This window comes from Dipodomys ordii, unplaced genomic scaffold (assembly GCF_000151885.1).
Source record: "Dipodomys ordii isolate 6190 unplaced genomic scaffold, Dord_2.0 Scaffold89, whole genome shotgun sequence".
Classification (NCBI taxonomy): Eukaryota; Metazoa; Chordata; class Mammalia; order Rodentia; family Heteromyidae; genus Dipodomys; species Dipodomys ordii.
The window spans coordinates 5,828,725-5,850,367 of NW_012267305.1; positions in this window are offsets into that span (position 1 = coordinate 5,828,725).

A 21,643-nucleotide genomic window follows, 5' to 3' on the forward strand; every position below is an offset into this window, starting at 1 on the left:
TACTGTGTCTCTTTTAAGAAAATTTTAACCTGTGCCAAGGGGACCTAGGGTTTCTTCAATTCTGTCTTGTAATGTTTCAGAGTGACTGCTTTGACTCCAAGGCCTTTGATCCATTTGGAGTTGGTTCTAGTGCACGATGATATATAAGTATCTAGCTTTGGTTTCCTACAAGTGATTAACCAGTTTTTCCAGCACCATTTACTGAAGAGGCTCTCTTTCTTCCATTCTATGTTTTTAGCTCCTTATCAAAGATTAGGTGGCTATAGGTCTGTGGTTCATTTCTGGGTTTTCAATTCTATTCCATTGGTCCCGAGGTCTGTTGCCAGTACCAAGTTTTGATTACTATGGCTTTATAGTAGAGTTTGAAATTTGGTATTTATATTCCTCCAGCACTGTTCTTTCTGTTGAGGATAGTTTTTGCTGTCCGGGGTCTTTTATTGTTCCATATGAATTTTTGGATTGCCTCTTCTATTTCCTTGAAGAATGAGGTTGGAATATTGATAGGTATTGCATTCAATTTGTAGATAACCTTGGAAAGTATTGCCGTTTTCATGATGTTGACCCTTCCAATCCAGAAGCATGAGAGGTTTTTCCACTTTCTAAGTTCGGATTGATTTGCATTTTCAGGTTTTTAATGTTTTCACCATACAGGACCTTCACTCCTTTGGTTAAGTTAATTCCTAGGTATTTTATTTTTTGTGGGGCTATTATGAATGGAGTTGCTTTCCTCATTTCAGCCACACTTTTCTCATTGTTGGCATACAGAAAAGCCATTGATATTTTTGGGGGGGTCCAGGCGTGGGGCCTGAACTCTGGGCCTGGGCGCTGTCCCTCAGCTCTTCAGCTCAAGGGTAGTGCTCTACCATTTGAGCCACAGTGTCACTTCTGGCTTTTTTCTTTTTGCTTATGTGGTACTGAGGAATCGAACCCAGGGCCTCAGGCATGCAAAGCAAGCGCTCTACCACTGAGCCTCCTTCCCAGCCCAAGCCATTGATTTTTGAGGGTTAATTTTATACTTTGCTACTTTGCCAAAGTTTTGAATCAGCTCGAGTAATTTGGGAGTGGAGTCCGTGGATTCTTTAAATAAAAGATCATGTCATCTGCAAAGAGGGAGAGTTTTACTTCATCTTTACCTATTTGGATACTTTGATGCTTGCATCTTGTCTTATTGATGTATCTAGGCCATTCTAATACTAAATTAAAGAGAAGTGGAGAGAGTGGACATCCTTGTCTCATTCCTGATTTAAGAGGAAATGGCTTTAGTTTTTCACCATTAAGTAGAATGCTGGGTGTAGGTTTGTCATATACAGCTATTATTGTATTGAGGAATGGTCCGTGAATTCCTAATTTTTCCAGAACCTTCATCATAAAGGGATTTTGGATCTTGTCAAATGCCTTTTCTGCATCTATTGAGATAACCATATTCTTATCCTTGCTCTTGTTGATGTGATGAATAATATTAATTGATTTGCATATATAGAATCAGCTTTGCATCCCTGAAATGAATCCTGTTTGATCGTGGTGTATGATTTTTTGGATGAATTGTTGAAGTCGATTGGCCAAAATTTTGTTGAGAAGTTTTGCATCAATGTTCATTAAAGAAATTGTTCTATAGTCCTCTTTCTTTGATGAGGCCCTGCCTGGTTTTGGTATGAGGGTTATGATGGCTTCATAGAAAGATTTCGGTAGTGAACTTCCTCTTTCAATTTCATTGAAGAGTTGGAGGAGTATTAGTGTGAGTTCTGCTTTGAAGGCCTTGTAGAATTCCGCTGTAAAACCATCTGGTCCTGGACTTTTCTTAGCTGGGAGGTCTCTTATTGCTGTTTCTATTTCAGTGCTTGATATGGGCCTGTTAAGATAGTTTAACTCATCTTGGTTTAGTTTTGGCATGTCGATATTTGTTAGGAAAAGGTCCATTTCTGCCACGTTCTCAAACTTATTAGCATAAAGGTTTGAGAAGAATTCCCTTATAGTATTCTAAATCTTGGTTGTTTCTGTGGTGATATTTTCATTCTCATCTCGGAGTTTATTTATTTGGGTGTGTTCTCTTCTTTACCTGATAAGTTTTGCCAACAGTCTGTCAATTTTGGTATTTTTTCGAAGAACCAATTCTTTGTTTTGTTGATTCCTTCTATGGTTTTTTATTCTAATTCATTTAATTCTGATTCAGTTTTAATTACTTCTTTTAGTCTACTGGATTAGGTTTATCTTGCTCTTATTCAAGGAGGTTCAGATGTCTCATTAAATTGTTGGCTTCAGATCTCTCCAATTTGTTGATGTAGTAACTAAGAACTATAAACTTGCCCCTGTATACTGCCTTTGCTGTGTCCCAGAGGAGCTGGAATTTGTGTGTTCATTTTTGTTGAATATCATGAACATTTGAATTTCCTTTCTAATCTCTTCCATGACCCACTGGTGGTTCAACAGTGTGTTGTTCAGCCTCCATGTGTTACAGGACTTTCTTTGGTGGCTTTTGGTGTTGAGTTCTAATTTTATTCCCTTGTGGTCTGAGGGAATGCAAGGTATAACTTCAACGTATCTGAATTTGGACAAGTTTGCTTTGTGACCTTTAATGTGGTCTATTGTGGAAAAAGTTCTGTGTGCTTCAGAGCAAATAGTGGATTCTGATGCTGCTGCGTGAAATATTCGATAGATGTCTGTTAAATCTAGTTGATCTATACAGTAGTTTAGATCTGGGGTTTGTCTGCTGAGTTTTTGTGGAGTTGATCTATCTAGTGGGGGTAGTGGTGTGTTAAAGTCCCCAAAATTAATGTCTTTGGATCTATGTGAGCTTTGAGGGAATGTAGTGTTTCTTGGATAAATTGGGGTGCACCGTTGTTTTGCAAATAGATATTTAGAATTGCAATATCCTCCTGAAGGAGAGATTCCTTAATTTGTATGTAGCAACCTTCTTTATCTCTTCTCACTAATTTTAATTTGAAGTCTATTTTATCTGATATTAATGTTGCAACTCCTGCCTGTGTATGGGCTCCATTTGCTTGGTAGATTTTATTCTGGCCTTTCACTTTCAAAATGTGTTTGTTTTTATGGGTAACGTGTCACTCCTGAAGGCAGCAGATAGAAGGATCTTGCTTTTCAATCCAACTAGACAGTCTATGTCCCTTAATTGGAGAATCAATTCCGTTAACGTTGGGAGTTAGGACTGAGAGGTGTTTGGGAATTCCTGCCATGTTATCCACCTTCTTGGGGGCTGCGGCAACTTGGTTCTTCCTATGCTACTTGGTTTCTCAGTTTGGGTGTAGTTTCTTGGCCTTTATTGTGGTCTTGTTGGTTTTCTACATGTAGGACATTTTTAAGTATCTTTGTAGGGCTGGTTTTGTGGAGATATATTGTTTCAGTATTTCTTTGCTATGGAAGGTTTTTATTTGACCTTTGGTTATGAAGGAGATTTTAGCTGGGTACAGTATTCTCGGTTGATAATTGTTTGTCTTTTGGCATGGCATACATCATTCCAGGCTCTATTTGCTTTAATTATCTCTGCTGAGAAATCTGAGGTGATTCTAATTGGTTTTCCTTTATAGGTGATTGATCTTTTCTCCTTGACAGCTTTAAGGATCTTTTCCTTGGTCTGAATTGATCCTGTGTGTATTATAATGTGACGGTGGGATGTCCTGTTCTGGTCTGGTCTATTTGGGGTCCTTAAAGCTTCTTGTATCTTAAGAGGCCTATCTTTTTGCATGTTTGGGACATTCTCTGCTAGGATCCTATTAAAAACTTTTCCTATACCATTAATTTCTGTCTCTAGGTGCTCCTTGACACCCATTATCCTCGGATTAGGTCTTCTGATGGTATCTTCCAAGTGTTAAATAGATCTATCATATTTCTTGGATTTGTCTTGGATAGTTGTATGTTCTTTCTCTATAGTATCTAGGCTGTCTTCAATCCCCGAGATTCGATCTTCTGCATGGTCTAACCTGCTGTCAAGACTTTCTACTTTGTTTTTTATTTCTTTTCCTTCTAATTGGTCGGTTTTGATGGCTTCATATTCTTTTTTGGAACTTTGTTTTAGATCTTGTATGAAGTTCTTTAGTTCTTTAATTTGATGTTCAGTGTTTAATCTCAAATCACTTAGTTGATTGGTTATGGTTTCCTTGGACTCCCATTCCTTCTGTTGGGCTCCATTCAGCATTTCACTTGTGGTCTCCCTGAGTTCTTTCAGCTGTGGGTTTATGGATTCCATGAATGACTCTATTGATGTTTGTCTATTCTCATCCCACTCTCTCAATTCCTGTATTACTCTTTGATTAGCTTCCTCACATTCACAAAAACTTGTATTTCTCTTTGACTGTTCTCAGCCTGCTCATGCAATTCCTGTCTTTCTCTTTGATGTTATCAACCTGCTCATGCAATTCCTGTATCAATCATTGAGTAGCTTCCTCATGCTCACTAGATCACAATACTATCCTTTGGTTTGCCTCTTCTTTCTCCCTATCATGCTCACACTGAGTCTTTTGCAGGTTTTCAGTCTTCTTTCACCATGTTTACCAGTAGTGTTTGTAGAACTTTTGGGGAACTCTCCTCTACATTATTCATTAACTGTTCTGTCACCTGATTATCATGAGTGGGAGTTGAGATACCCGGAGTTACCATTTTTCTTGTGTTTTTTTTTGGCTTGTTCTGCCCATTTGGTTTGAAAGTAACACCAATTTTGTTATAGAACACTATTTTAAGGCAAGCATCAACCAGAGTCCTGTAGTTGCACAGTCAATATGGATGCAGATACAATCTAGTTCAACAGATACAATCTATTCAACATCAAACAACTATGGTTTAATGGGCTAAGAACGGCAAAGAAGAATTTGACAAACCAGAAATTATTAGGTTTAGGGAAAAATGTGAGGAAAAATAGGATTAGAGGAATGTCGAGAGGTAAAAGGAGAATGAATTTAACCAAGTCCTAATCTCAGAGAGGGAAATGGATTGGACAGAATGATAAGAGAGAGATTTTTTTTAAAAAATGGAAAAACAAAAATTTAAATTTAAAAAGTGAAGCACTTAAAATTATGAAAGTTTAATGAAATGATATTTGGAGAAGAAGGATAGGATGAGAGGAGGGGAGGGATAGAAAGGAAACATAAAAAAAACTAAAAAATTAAAATTAGTTACCTGAAAATTATATAGGTATAACGATATAATATTGATATTAAAGAATTTAAGCCTAAGAGTTTGTGTTTTGAGTAATAAATTTCTGGATTAAGTGTGTACACAATAGGGGATAAGGCCTAATAATTGATGACAGGTATATATCTGCGTATGAGCAGAACAGCAATTAAGTCACACAAAAAAGAAAGAGAAAAAAAATGAAAAGAATAAATAAAAGAGACCAAAATATCAAAAGAGATTAAAAAGAGCACACACACATATGTACCTAAAATAAAAATTATGAGAGAAAAAAAGATTAATAGAAAACAATTTAAAAATTAAAATTTAAAAAGTACAAAAAAGAGTGTTTTGGGTTTTTTTGGGGGGTGGGTGGGAGTGGAATGGGAAGATTCTGTATCTCCCCTGTGTGCATAACCAGTCTCTTGGTGGAGTCTCTGGTCTGCTTGTGGTGTTTGGTTTTCCTGTGGCTTGATTGGTTTCTTAAGTCAGTTTGTTTTAGCAGGCTGAATAATGCTCTAAGTTATCCAGGATTTTGTGATCCTCCTCTCAGGCTAGTTCAGTGGGAGGGAGATCTGCTTTGAGTATCACAAAAGAAGGAGATGGCTGTTTCCTCTAATTTGGAGATGTTGTGATGAAGCTAGGTTCTCCGTAGGGTTGAGGCCTTTCAGCAGACAGTAGCTTAACCCTGAGGGGCTAGCTCTTGAGACACTCACAGAGCCCAGCCTTGAGCCATTCTCAGGGTTTATGTTTACTGGATTTCAATTGATTGTGTAGGCTGTTGTAGGGAGGGGAAGCCTCTGACTCTGTTTACCAGTGAAGAAAGTCACTCTTCCAGGCAGGGAGCATCTTCTGCCTGGGCAGGGTGACTTTCCTCTGGGTGGAGCTGAGCCTGGCAGGTCAGGTCAGGTTCCTGTGACCTGCTAATGGCTCCAATTGTTTCCTTCTAAGGCCTGAATTGGAGCTAGCTGCCCAGCCAGGCCTTTGTCCTTATCAAAGATGGAAATCTCTGGTGGTGGGGGAGGGGCTGCCTTCTCTCCTCTGCTCCCTGAGAAGGAGTGAAGATGTCAGGGTTCTACTCTTGTTTCCTGGGTCGTCTCTGGTCTGGGATCTGCAGGATGAAGATATCTGCTCCTTGTCAGTTCTTGCTGGCCGCATCTGACACCTTTGTGCAGAACTCTCTCTGTTGTAGGTATGGTGGCTATGGCCACCACCCCTGCTGCAGTCGCAGCTAGCGGCAAGTGTTCAGACATGTCTCCTTGCCTGGATTTTCCTTCTTTGGCCAAACTTTCTGTACTTGGTGATTCTCTAACCTAAGACTGTTCACTGGAACACTAAAACTGCTTTCTATGCAAGAACATATTTAGCCTGCAGCTTCCCTGCCATCTTCCTCCGAACTCCTGGGGAAGTGTACTTTTAAGGATAGTTTTTACTAAGGAAATCAGTGCTAAGCTTCCTTGAAAATATAATTATCCAATTAGATTCTATATTTTAACAACTATTTGCCTTTTAGAAAACTAAAATTATCTTCAGAACAGTTATTTACCCAAGAATAAAAAAGAATAAGCTATAGAAGAGTAGAAAATCTGTGTGATTCACAGAAAGCAAGGATGTGAACATATACCAAGGTAACATCAGTAGGGAAGAAGCTGGGCTAATTTTCTTTCAAAATCACCCTACAACTACCATTCCAAATGTTGCATGTCAATATTTTATCTGGTGTCAATTTAAGTTCATCAAACTACTGACAAATGGCACAGCCCCAGCTCACCTGTCATCTACAAAGTTCAAAGGCTTAGAATTATATTTAGAGTCCTGGAATGAAGGGAGCAAAGAAAAAAGTCTTAGGAAGATAAACTAATGAAACTCATTAAGCATTGTAAAATGAAAATAAAAGAGAGAAGAGGGATAAGAAAGAATAATGGAGTAGGTAAGTATGATCAAAGTACATTATATGCAGTGTGGAAATGCCACAATGTAACTGCTTTGAAAAAATAAACTTGAACACACACACACACACACACACACACACACACACACACACACACACACACACATTTGGGAAACTGGAAATGTAGTCCTTCATATAAAACACCCTGTTTCAACAAATTAAAGAAGTCGTTCTGAATTGTTTGACTATGCATTCAAAATTCAATTTCGTGTAGATGAGTAAATGAGGAGTAGGTATTCCTTATACATTCATTTGATAAACAAGTATTTATTGAGTACCTACTATGTACTGTCTATGCTTAGTCAACTTTAGAAAGATATTGCTGAGAAAATGCAATGTATGATAGCAAACTTTCATAAAATAATTAAGATTTGATGTTGAGGAGGATTCAGCTACTTATGCTGCCTGTTGCAAAGAAGACTTCAGAAAGGCACTGGCTTGTGAATAGATTGTTGATGGAAGGTATTGGATCTTTGATTATCAGAGAAGAACTGGCTTCTTAGATGTGTGCAGTTACACAGAGAACTATGTATAGAAAGATACCGCATATGTTTAACATTGACTTGTTGCAGTTATCAGATTCTGAGGGTGCCCAAGATTTTTGTATGTTCATTTTACATGGGATCTTGCAAATTATATAAAGAGTTATGCATAATCTGAAATAGCTGACTGAATGAATGTCCAATAATTTTTCATTAATACATGGCACTTTTATTTATGTATTTTTATATCATTATTGTAAAGGTGATTAACAGGAATGTTACAGTTATATAACTGAGGTAATGAGCACATTTCTTTATCAACACTGTTACCCCATTCCTCATTTTGTCCTGATTACTCCTCACTACTCACCTCCCCACAAGTTGTATAGTTCATTTCCCATATAGTGTCAGGTGAGTATCATTAATGCATTAGTTTATCCTTTGTCCTGCTGTTTCTGTGATTCCGCTTCCCTTTCACCTATCAGATAAGCTTACATACAAGACAAAGGACACAGAAAATTAAAACACAAAGAAAAATGTAACTGCATATAGGACATAATAAAATCCTCTTGTATCAAATTCTTGGAGTTCATTTTGATAAGTTTCATCATATATTGTCCTATGCACTTAGCAATTGGGCTACTGGGATCCCCTGTTAAGAATATTCTAGTTATTACATATGAGGGAAATCATGCAACCTATATTTTTTGAGCCTAGCTTACTTAATACAATTTTTTCAAGTCTTTTCAATTCCTTATGAATGGGTCAATGTCATTCTTTCTGATGGAAGCTTATAACCACATCTTCTTGATCCATTCAACTACTGAGGGGCATCTGGGTTGGCTTCATATCTTAGATATGGTGAAAAATGCTGCAATGAACATAGTTGTGCTTTTAGCTTTAGTATAGCCTTGTTTGTGGTATTTGGATAAATGATGAGATATGGAATTACTGGGTCATAATGAAGCCCTATGTTTAGTCATTTTTGTAACTTCCATACTGCTTTACAGAGTGGCTGAACAAGTTTACACTCCCACAGTGTAGTAGTGTTCCCCTTTGGCCTCATTCCTGCCAGCATCTGTTGTTATTAGATTTCTTGATAATGGCCATTCTAACTGGGGTAAGGTGGAATCTTACTGATGTTTCTATTTGCATTTCTTTTATGGCCAGACATGTTGAGTATTTATTCATGTATCTATTGGCCATTCTTATTTCCTCTTCAAAAAGTCTCTCTTTCAGTCTTTAGGCCCATTTGTTAATGGAGTGGTTGTTTCTTTGAGGATTTGATTTTGAGAGAGTTAATTCTTTGATATCTTAAGTATATTTTAGATATGAGGTCCTTGACTGTTGGATAGATAGTGAAGATCTTCTCCCAATCTGTGGCCTTTCTATTGATCTTGCTAGCTATGTCCTTTGCCATGCAGAAGCTCTGAAGTTTAATGCAATACCATTTGTCCAACTGTTTTATGATTTGTTGTGTTTATGGGTCTTTATTAAGAAAATGTCGACCTGTGCCAAGGAGTCTTAATGTTTTCCCTAATCCTTCCAGTACTATTTTCAGGGTGTTTGTTTTTTCCTCAAGGTCTTTGATCCATGTGGAATTGATTCTGGTGCAAGGTAATATATAAGGAACGATCTTCAATTTTCTACATGAGTATAGCTAATTCTGCTAGCACCATTTGTTGAAGAGGCTGTCTTTCTGCCATCTTCCCTTTTTTTCTCCCTTATCAAAAATTAGTTGTACACGTCTGTGGATTCATTTTGGGGTCTTCAGTTCTATTCCATTTGTCCTCAGGCCTGTTCTTGTACCAATATCAATCTGTTTTTATCACTACAGATCAGAATTGTATCAGAAGCATATCATCTTTTTATCAGAATTAGAAGTGTGGTATAATACTCCAGCACTGTTCTTCCTGATAAGAATTGTTTTTGCTCTTTGGAAACTTTTATTATTCAATATGAACATTGGAATTGCTTCCTCTATTTTATTAAGGAAAGAAGTTGAGATATTGATGGGTATTGCATTGTATTTGTATATAGCTTTTGGCAGTATTGCCATTTTCACAATGTTAATCCTCCCAATCCATGAGCATAGCAAGTTTTTCTACTTCCTTAAATCTGCTTTAATTTCCTCTTTCAGATTTTTTAAGTACTCATTGTAGAAGTCCTTACTTCTATGGTTAAGTTCATTCCTAGGTATTTTTGTCTATTATAAAAGCAGTTGATTTTCTGATTTCAGCAGCACCCTTCCCATTGTTGGCACACAGAAAAGCTATTGATTTTTGTGGATTAATTTTATACCCTGCTACTTTGTTAGAATTTTGGATTAGCTTAAGTTACTTGGGAATGAAGTGTATGGGGTTCTCTAAATACAGGACCACATCATCTGCAGAGAGGGAGACTTTTACTTTTTTCCCTATTTGGATCCCCTTTATGTTTGCCTCTTGCCTTATTTGTCTGGCTAGGAATTCTAATACTATATTGAAGAGAAGTGGAGAGAGTGGACATCATTGTCTCATTAATGATTTTTTAAAAAATATTGTAAAGCTGCTGTACAGAGGGGTTACTGTTATATGTGTAAGGTAATGAGTACATTTCTTGTCAAGAATTGCTGCACCTCCTTTGTTTTTCTCCTACTATACTGATTTTAAGGGAAATAGTTTTAACTTTTCACCATTAAATATAATGCTAGCTGTAGGCCTGTCATATACAGCTTTTTATTATATTGAAGAATGTTCCATAGATTCCTAGTTTCTCAAGATCTTTCATCATAAAGGGGTGTTGGATATTGTGAAATGTTTTTTTCTGCATCTTTGGAGATGATCAAATACATTACACTTTTAATGCTCTAAATAGCAAGATTGAGGATAAATCAGAATGGCTGGCAATCTTTTGATCAAAATGTGTATGCCAATGTGACTATATTCTAGCTCTTTTACTTATTCATCTAGTAAATTTTGCAATTATCTTCCCTCTCTAAGATTTCTATTTTGAAGCTCTAAGGAGTCCATAGTTCGAATTGGTTGCTTTTTAATGGCCCTTCATCCCTAATAATCTGTAATTCTTATTGCTACATAGAATAATTGGACCCATTATATTGATCTTATCACAGTAGCCTCAAAAACAACTGACATGGACATCAGAATCCAAATAGTGTAATTATCAGATTGACAGCATATGCCTTGCTGGAATGATGCTAATATTGTCTTTCTATTTTCATTGCAATAGTTTAGCACTTTGGGCTGTTATCCAATCCAAGAATTTAAATTGTGGTTGGCTCCAATAGTGATTAGGGAAGTAAAGAGTAGTCTGTCATTTTAGTGGTCATGAAGAAGACTCCTATTTAACATAAACCGGTCACATATTTCTCTTCATGCCTTAAAGCTTATATGAGGAATTAGCCAGTAAGGCATTATAGCTTTCATATTGCACCATTCAGACTGAATGCACTTTGTACTACAGTTTTGTGAGCATAGAGAATCAAGAGAGATCACGAAGGCAAAGAGGACATTAAGGCTGAAATGGAGGAAAGAGAGTTTACCTGTAAATAATCTTACCTGTAAAAAATCAGAGTTATATGACTTCACCGCACTATTTTGTCCAAGACACATAATGCCCCGTGTGTGCTAAGACACTTGTCATTCTCTCAGAGCTTGATCCTCAGATTATTTGTGGAGTATTTTTACAATGACAATCTTCTTTTTCAAGTTTTTTCTTCTCTCTTTTCCCTTCCCTGACTGATTTATTACTTCAGTACTGATGACACAGACATTTTTCTGACCTACAATTTTCATGAGTTCTTTTAACTCTAATCAATTCCCACAGAGTTCACATCAAATTTGGGCTTATACATGAGTGCAGTTAATACTAAATGTCAGAATGTATATAAAATATGTTCTGTGAATGGAAAATTTCCCTAAAAAGAGTGAATTGTGCTTCCTGTATTTCTTTATGGAATTTGTCTCAATGTATAGTTGTACGTTGTCATATTTACTTGTATTTATACCTTTCTCCATATTTTGCAATGTCTAGCTTTTGAATCCACATCATATATAACCTTTACGATTTCTTCCTTTTTTTTTTTTTTTGTTTTGTTCCAGTCGTGGGCCTGAACTCTGGGCCTGGGTGTTGTCCCTCAGCTCTTCAGCTCAAGGCTAGCGCTCTACCACTTGACCCACAATGCCACTTCCGGCTTTTTTCTTTTTGCTTATGTGGTGCTGAGGAATCGAACTCAGGGCCTCAGGCATGCAAGGCAAGCGCTCTACCACTGAGCCACCTTCCCAGCCCTCTTCCCTTTGGTTTTAAATTGCATTGATTTTTAAAGTATTTTCTTAAATTAGTTAAATCTCATATTTTATTTTAAATCAGATACTCTAGGTTTTGAATAATATCCAACCATTTAGAATTTAATGGACTTTTTTCCATATGCAGCATTTGCATATTGGTCATATTGCAGAACTAAATAAAACCATCCATAAGTTTAAGGTGTTTCCTCATCCTCAAAGAGCATCACAGAAATTCTGACCTTATTTGTAATTCCAAACATGACATTTGACTTGTATTTGCTCTCTGCTTGTAAAGATCTATTGATCTGGAGGACAGACTCTTGGGAGGTAAATCACTTGAATGCAGGTTACTACAGATCTTTAAAGTTCTTTCTTATTTTAGATACCAAGTATCTCTTTGGATGTTTGACCATTTTTTCAGGTTCTACTATTTCATATCATCCAAATAACTCTCACCAATTATTAGGACTATTCAGAATTAGAGAGAGGAGTGTCATATTTTCTCATCAAAATCTCATCTTCTCCACATGCCTTTACAATTTTCCCATTCAATGTAGTTGAAAATTTTCTCACACTTATCTCAAATCATTCTACTGGTGATGCATTCAAACTAGAATGCACTATTTCACAGATATTTACTAGAGACAATGGAAAATACTTATACTTTTCTCTGTTACACATAGTATAACATGCCAGTGACTCAACTACTTAGTGCTACAGTAATAGCAACATCAGTACCAGTGTTACTTCCGGGTGGTTTGTTAAAAAATGAAAATTCTCAAACAAGAACTCTCATCCCCAGGAATTCTGGGGATAAATGCCTCAATCAGAGTCTTAGAGAGCCCTCCTAGAGTACACTCCAGCTACAAGTACCACACTTTATGCTAATAATAACTTTAAGTAAACTCTTGTATGTTTGTTTACTCATCAAAGCTAGAGAGTGAAGCAAGTACAGACATTTGGTGATTTATATGTGTGGTCAAAGAGCCAACCCCGCACTCACAACGTTGTTGTCATTCTCAATGGAAAAAATTAACCAAATCATCTGGTAATTTCAGCTCATGTTATCACTGTTGATCTCAATTATATGTCCCTCCCCCATGGTATAACCCCTGTTTTCACTGTATTTGATGTTGGCATAATTTGGGGAGGCAAGGGGAACGGAAAAAACAAAATGTTTAAATAGGGATACAGATTGACTCATTGCAACAAGACTCTATGTTGAAAACGAACTTTACAATTTAGGCGAGGGTGGGGGTGGAGGGGTGGAGGTGTAGTTGAGGAGGTTGGAGGGATTGTATGGTAGTGGAAAAACAAAGGAGGATGCAACAATGCTGGATAAGAAATGTACTCATTACCTTGCTCATGTAACTGTAACCCCTTTGTACAGTATTTTCACAATAAAAAACTTACTTAAAAAATCAACTCTGGCTTTTTTGTTTTGATTACCTGGAAGTAGTGTTCAAAACATTTGATTCACTCAGCACAAGGTGAGAGTTGGACAGACAAATTTTGAACCAGGCTCTGGCATGAGTCAGAAACATAGCTAGGGTTGATTGGGAAGCAATATAAACAAGGTTCTTTCTTTGAATTCTGGTATTTACTGAGAGAGATGCAAGCTGCAACAGGGTTCTAAGTAGTGTACTGGCAAAATCTGACTAATGACCTGCTAGGATAACTAGTTTCCCACTTCAGCAGAGAGCAAGATTGATATCACAAAATAGCACAGATGAAATGCTATGGCTACTTGGAGCAGAGCTCACTGCTCAGTGATGACTGAGAAAACATCACGGAAGATTAAGGTGCATGTGTGCTAGATTTTGAAGCTGGAAAAAGTAGAAATGTGAGGAGAACTTCAGGCATGTGAAACGGTCTGAGAAAAAGCAGCAATGAGTGGTCAAAGGGGATTCTTGGTGAATGACAAAGACAGGGCTGGTGACACTTTAAACTCAGGAACAAGAGAAGATAGCTATACTAAAGCTCTGTCTTTTAGGTCTCAAATGTCAGATTAAAAGTTTTAGACTTACTCTTGTTAGCTAGAACAATCACTTGGTAGCTGGAAAATTATATTATCAAAGCCATTTTTGTCTGTTTTCTTTAATATAATTATTATTTCCAGCCTATATCTCATTATTTATAAGGAAGTATTTTATCCAAAATCCATCTTCTTCCCTTTGTGAGTACTATCTCTGTTTTGTCAGTTGCACAATGTCAATGATCTCCTCCTTGGTGCTTCCAAATATTGTGAAACTTATCCTTTTCATATAAAGTTAATATTTCTAAAACTCAAATTAACATTTTGTCATATGAACTGCTGTAGTCCTTTCATTCCTCTCTCTTTTCCCAATAATTAAAATGGGTATTCAAAGCTGGACACTGGTGGCTCACATCTATTATCATAGCTGTTCAGGAGGCTGAGATCTCCAGATTGAAGCTCAATGCCAGCCAGAGCAGGAAAGTCCATGATACTCTTATCTCCAATAAATCACTCAGAAAACCAGAAGTGGTTTTGTGGCTCAAGTGGTAGATTGCTAGCCTTGAGAGGAAGAGCTGAGGGACAGTGCCCAGGCCCAGCGTTCAAGCCCTACAACCCACCAAAAAATTGGGGATTCAATTTGGACATCTAGCAGTATTTCAATGGATAATGAACATGTACATACATGCACAATGGAATTCTATTCAATGATAGAAAAGAAGGAAATCTTGACATTTTTGATAACTTGGGTAGATTTGGGAGCTGTAGTACACTATGATAAGGGAAAAATAAGCCAGGTATACAAAGATCAATATTGCATGATCTCATTTATATGGACCCTAGGAAAATAAAAACAAGTAACCAAAGACTGGATGTTATTTATCATGTGCTAGGAGAAGGATTGGGTAGATGTTGGACCAAAGGCAAAAAAATTCACCAATTTTATCTTGATGATCTGTATAGTAAGGTTAATATTTCATTCCTCTTTGATTATATAGACATGTCAATTTGACCAAATGATGAACAGTAGATGTTATTAATACTAGATATTACAGTATCTTACGTGTTATGGTTTGATTATAGTGTCCTTTCCAAAAGTCTCATGTAATGAGATTTGGTCCTCACCTGATGGTTTTATTCTGATAGGCTCAGAAAATTTAAGAGGTAAGACTATCTAATAGATATCAAAGGTTTGCCCTTGGAATTATGTCCTGCCCCTAGTCCCTCTTTGTCTGGTCACTCTGCTTTCTCTCTACCCCGATGTAGTTATTCATCCATGCTCTTCATGCTGTGATAGATTAAATCATCCAAAACTGTGAGCAAAATAAATTCTTCCTTCTGTAAGTTGTTTCTGTCAGGTATGTTGTCACAGCAACAAGAAAGGCTAAATAACATGCTACTCAAAAAAGCAAACTCTGAGAGGATGATGCCAATGGGAAATGAGAAGTTTACGAGAGTATTTGGTATATGAATTGTCAGAACCACATTATAAGTTTAGGGAGAAATGATATTTCTCACTGGACAGTAAGTTGTGAAACTAGAATTTGGTCTTAGCTTATGTTTAAGTTATGATTTATCACATACTCTGCCTTGTGAACATTTACTCATAGAACTATTCTATGGTTTTGCCTCTTGATGTATTACTTCTCCAAAGTTTTCAGATTATTTGTAAACAGAAACCATAAAATACAGGATTTGTTTATAATATTTTGTCCTTCCACTCATTAGGATGATGCTTATGACAGATGAATTTTTCCCTGAAATAGGGCTTTTGTTCAAATTTTCAGAAAATCATCTTCTATAAGTATTTTATGATTGAATCTTTTTGCAATTTAATGTAAAAAGCACAATCATATTTCTTTAGTGACTAATGCAACAAAAATATCTCTTTTGGAACAAACACTTCAGTATGACATCTTGATGACCCTTTCAAAGAGCATATTTGTATCCACAGAGCAAAGAGCTAGAAGAAGAAGGTACCCAAATTGTGTCTCTGTTTAGGTCTACTTATTTCCTTCCATTTCTTCAATGTATGTATATATCAATAATCTACCCTTAATTCTCTTCCAAAGTTTGACAGAGTTGGAAATAGTATCTGCCTGGTTGCAATGGTGATAGTATACATTCTCCCAGAAAATCACAATAGGTTCTATTTAATCTTAGAATAAAATGTGATGTTTTATCTCTTTATGTCCATCAAATCCACTTAGGCTGTGCTTTGCAAAAGACACATGCTCAATAAGTATCTGTGGGATGTAAACACAATCTTATCTAGTGAATACCTTTACATTATAGAAAAAGTGACTTTAAATATGGGCACAACACTATTCCATAAAAAATGTTTGCAGGTAAAAACCTGATGAATAATTGTAAAGACAATGGCAAATTTAACATACATTTTCTTGATCAATTATTTGTATCACACCAATTGGATGGTTGAGAATCAACTTCCAGCATGCAGGGGACTTGATAGACGTGTTTGTCAGAAATGCACACAAAAGTTTTCTTCATTTTTCTTTACTTTTATTGTCAAGGTGATATACAGAGGGGTTACAGTTACATAAGTAAGGTAGTGATTACATTTCTCATCTAACTTATTACCCCTTCCCTCATTTTTCCGACTTTCCTTGCCTGCCCAAGTTGTACAGATAATTTCTACTATATTGTCTTGTGAGATCAGCTGTTGTATAGGTTCCCACTAAGAGAAATGAACTCCAACAAATGGACATAAGAGGTTTTTCTTTGTTGTTGTTCTCAATGCACTACGTGATTAATTTTTTCTTCTGTATTTTTCCCCTTACGTTTTATCCCCTGTTGTCACTGTATTTGATTTTGGTATCATGGGTATCGTATGTACATTTATCTGAACTAGAGAAAGGAAGGGGAACAACAAAATGGTGAGACAAATGACAAAATGGGAACCTACACACAAAGGTTTTCTCTAGGTAGTCTACTAATTCTGCCTTGTGAGGGGAAAAAGGGAGGTGAGAAAGCACAAAGAGAGAGAGAGAGAGAGAGAGAGAGAGAGAGAGAGATGGACAGACAGAGAAAATTAGATTTGAAGATATTTCAAATTTATTTATTCCCCAAACAAGCGCAATCAACCAAGTATGCTATATAATTTCTGGTCTGGCTAGGTTATCATAAAGAAAGAAGACAATTTGTGTGTACAACTTTGTCCTTTCTTTCAAAAGAATTTTGAGTGTAGCTTGCTGTTTCTTCTTTGGAATAAGGACTAATTATATGTTTTCCCAGGACAATTTCAGCAAAATTAAGTTAATGAGTTTTGATGTCTTAACCGGTTCTGTATTTCAGATCAGTAAAGAGGTGAAAGTAGTGTGGTAATGGTAGCACTCTCCCACACATGGGCTTGCTATGCTATCTAAATTGTAGATATTATCATTTTGCTTCAGTTAAGTAATGGCTGTACCATCTGCCCACTTCATCTCTGCTATTCAGAATCTAAGACGTTTTGAAAATTAAAAATAATTGTTCCAGGAGAATGTATTATGACATCTATAATCTACCCTCTTATTCAGTGGGAAGTGGTTTGAACCATGGTTTATCAAGAACAGATCGAAGAGGGAATTCAGATAAAAAGGAACTGAGTGATATTAAAGAAACAAAAAATTGTTTGATACATACAAAGAAAACACCTACTTTCTAAAACAAAGATCCTTCTAAAATATCATATTCTCTGCTATCCAGCAATCTTTCTAAAGGTACACAGTATGAGTCAGGGTGCTCAAAATATGAAATATGGGAAATATTGTTCAAGTTGTCTCCAAACAATTGCCAGACTCTTGTAGCTAAAATAATAGGGCGCTGTGGTACTGTGTATATAATATATAACTTTCTTAATGAGCAGCTAGGAATGTTATGCCTTAATAGGAAACAGGTTTGAGATTTTAAAAATCCAATTCTAATACTTGCTTCTTGACTAGGTGAATCTGGAAAAATTACCTGATAAGTCTGAGTCTCATTATTCTTTTCTCCACAATGGTTGGTACAACAAAACTATACTAATACACAGGCATACTATAAAATTTATTTAGATAAAAGTATATTTAACTTTTTGCATGAGATTTAGAACACAGTAAGTGTCCAATAAAAGAGATAGCCCTCAGGCTGTATACCAAATGACCATTCTTGCAAAGTCACTTAATTTTGTGTGAGCATGATGGGTGTGGTGGGTTTTTTTTAGCTCTGTGTAGACTGTTTTGCCTGCTGCAATGATTTGTGACCATGCTCAAAGTAATAGATTGCTATGCCCAATTTATGACAGTGATCATATGAAATCCCTTATGAATTCACCATAAACAAATAAATAATTCAAATATACTTGTTTTGCTTGAAAGGAAAGAGAATAAATAAGAAAAGGGATGCCTTACTGATGCAGTTTTATTATTTTTATGGTTATATCTACTATATCTATAATGTGGACGTATAGATGTAAAATATACTTTATGCATGTATATATGTTAATGTGCGTGTATAATACATGAGTAATAAAGGTGTAGAAATTCTATACAGATATAGAATATAACACATACACATACAGACAAAAAGAGAGAGAGAAAGAGAAAGGGCCAGAATTACTTGCAGTTTCATAGTTAAAAATGAAAAGAAGAGCATTCTATCTACAGTAACTCTATTTGCTTACATGTGAGAAGCCATATTCATTAGGAAGAAAAATACCTTTCAGTTTACTGCATTACTTTAAGAGGGAGAGATGTAAAAGATTGTGATAATGTGTATTAAACAGTCTTGTCTAAATTACCTTTAACATATTTGTGTATATGACATCGATGTTTCTTTGGAAATGTCTATGTATTCTTGATTTCTCCAGCTCCTCTGATTGTCAATACCTAATTGTATGAACCTTTCCAGCAAAAATCTGTGAGTATGTCTACTTCCAGTGTAATAACCCGATAATCAGCTTGACCCCAATAGTCAGCATGGCCCTGTGGTATGGCTTGCTGGAGGTGGCAGGGCATCGAGAGGTAAGCGTCACTGCTCCACAGATCTGGCCACCAGAGCAGGGCATTGAGAGGCTGACCTTGTGACCACTCCATGGGGCATGCTGCTGGAGGGGCCAGCCATGCCGCCAAAAGGGGAGGGGCATACTACTGGAGGTGGTGGGGTATTGAGCCCCACATGGCCAGCTGCCTATTGGGATTTGACAGGGAGCAGCTTGGGGGAGAAGCATGAATGGCAGTTTGAAACCATTAGTGAGGGAAGGGCGCAGCTGCATGCCCCAAGGCATTAGGGAGGTTAGGGGGAAAACAGTCTGGAGGAGACCGAGAGTCCTGGGGGGGCGTGGGAGGAGTCCAGAGGAGACCGGGAGTCCTGAAGAGAGGAGAGTAAGGGAAAAACCATAGTAGAGTATAGGAGGGAGTAGGGGCAAACCTGCCGGAGCAGAGCAGGGCAGGCCTGTGGAAGGCAGGGCAAGCCTTGAGAGGTAATTTGGGGCCTCCTCTGGAGGCCATTTGGGACCTCCCTCTAGAGAAGCCTGTGGAGAGGCGCCTCCTGGGGCAGAGCAAGGCAGGCCTGTGGAGATTGGAGAGGCCTGCAGAGAAGGAGGAAGAGAAGAAAGGGAAAAGCCTTCCCGTTTGGAGGTTTGGAGCTTTGGAGCTCTAGAGATCTAAGTTTTGGAGGTTTGCATACTGACTAATTTAGTGGTTTACAGTCAACTAACAAAGGTTGGGGGGTCAGGGCTACCTATTGGGGAATTGGAGGCTTGGTGGTTGAGGCTGCTTTTGGTTCTAGATATCTAGCACAGGGCAAGGTAGTCTCAGGAACCCGTTTTGGTGTAAATAGTGTAAATAAGCTTCTTTTGTTAACTTTTCACTGTGCCTGGATGGATTGTCTTGCTCTCCAGAGGTCATGAGTCTACAAATGAACAAGAACATGTGATAATTGCCTATTTATATTAAATTATTTTGCTCCACTTGATGATCTTCAGTTCTATTTCCCTGCTAATGACACAATTAATTTTTTGATTTTAATTATATATTTTTTTTGCTGATCCTAGGGCTTGAGCTCTGGGACTTGGCTCTGTCACTGATCTTTTGTGCTCAAGGTTAGCATTCTACCACTTGAGCCACAGCTACACTTGTGGTTTTTTGTGGTTAACTGGAGTCTTGTGGTCCTTCCACTCAGAACTGACTTTGAACTGCAAGCCTCAGATCTGAGCCTCTCCAGTAGCTAGGTTTACAGGTGTGACCAATAGCAAATGACTACGTGAAGGAAGAGATTTTAACTCAGCATGTCAGTTTTTGAGTTCATGAATCATTATCAAAATATCACCTCCTATATCATTCTCCCCAGTCTCTTCCAACAATCTCATTTGTCTTTTTTATTATTTATTTTTTCTATTCTTTTTTTATTATGAAAATACCGTACAAAGTTGTTACAATTACATGGGCAAGATAATGAGTACATTTCTTATCAAGCATTGTTGCTTCCTCCTTTGTTTTCCCTTCCTATTCCTTCCCATATCCCCTCAGTAGATGAAGGGATCAAGAAAATGTGGTATATATACCCAACGGAATTCTATGCATCCATCAGAAAGAATGACATTGCCCCATTTGTTAGGAAAGGGAAAGACTTGGAAAAATATATATTAAGTGAAGTAAGCCAAAGAAACATAGGCCCCATGGTTTCATTTGTCTTTATAGTTGAATAATATTCCATGGTACATGTGTACCAACAGGTTCTTTATCCCATTTTGGTTGTTGGCAGCCTAGGCTGATCCCATACTTTGTTTATTGTGAACAGAGACTTGGTAAAAATACCTGCTGTGTGCAGGTATTTTCTTTCCTATCATAAGAAAAATAAATCGGAATACAAGAAAGATGCACTTTGAAAGGATGTTTAGTTTTCAAAGAAGTTTTGCAATAATATCCAGGAAAATAAAAATAGATTATATTTTAAATATAAATGTCTTAGGGGCTCTTTCTGATATGAAGAAGTTAAATCTAAAATGCACTGGAATATGAGAAATTATATAGATTCTAGATACCCACACATACTGAGACTAAAAAAGAGTACTCAGGAGAGAAACACAAAGGTGCAATGCCTAAGTACCTCATCATATCTATATAAAATAATATGCATACTAAAATGAACTCCAAAAACTCAACAGAGAAACCGCAGATCTAAACAACTGCATAGAGCAACTAGATTTAACAGACATCTACCGAATATTTCACCCAACAGGATCAGAATATACGTTTTTCTCAGCAGCACATGGAACATTTTCTAAAATAGACCACATTATAGGCCACAAAGCAAACTTGTCCAAATTCAGAAATATTGAAGTTATACCTTGCATTCTCTCTGACCACAAGGGAATAAAATTAGAACTAAACACCAAAAGACACCAAAGAAAGTACGGTAACATATGGAGGCTAAACAACACACTACTGAATCACGAGTGGGTCATGAAATAGATTAGAAAGGAAATTCAAATATTCATGCAATTCAACAAAAATGAGCACACAAATTACTAGTTCCTCTGGGACACAGCAAAGGCAGTACTCAGAGGCAAGTTTATAGCTCTGAGCTCCTACATCAACAAATTGGAGAGATCTGAAGCCAACAATTTAATGAGACATCTGAACCTCCTTGAAAAAGAGCAGCAAGATAAACCCCAATCCAGTAGATGGAAAGAAATAATTAAAATTAAATCAGAATTAAATGAATTAGAATCCAAAAATACTATAGAAAGAATCAACAAAACAAAGAGTTCGTTCTTCGAAAAAATTAACAAAATTGACAGACCCTTAGCAAATCTTATCAGAAAAAGAAGAGAACACACCCAAAT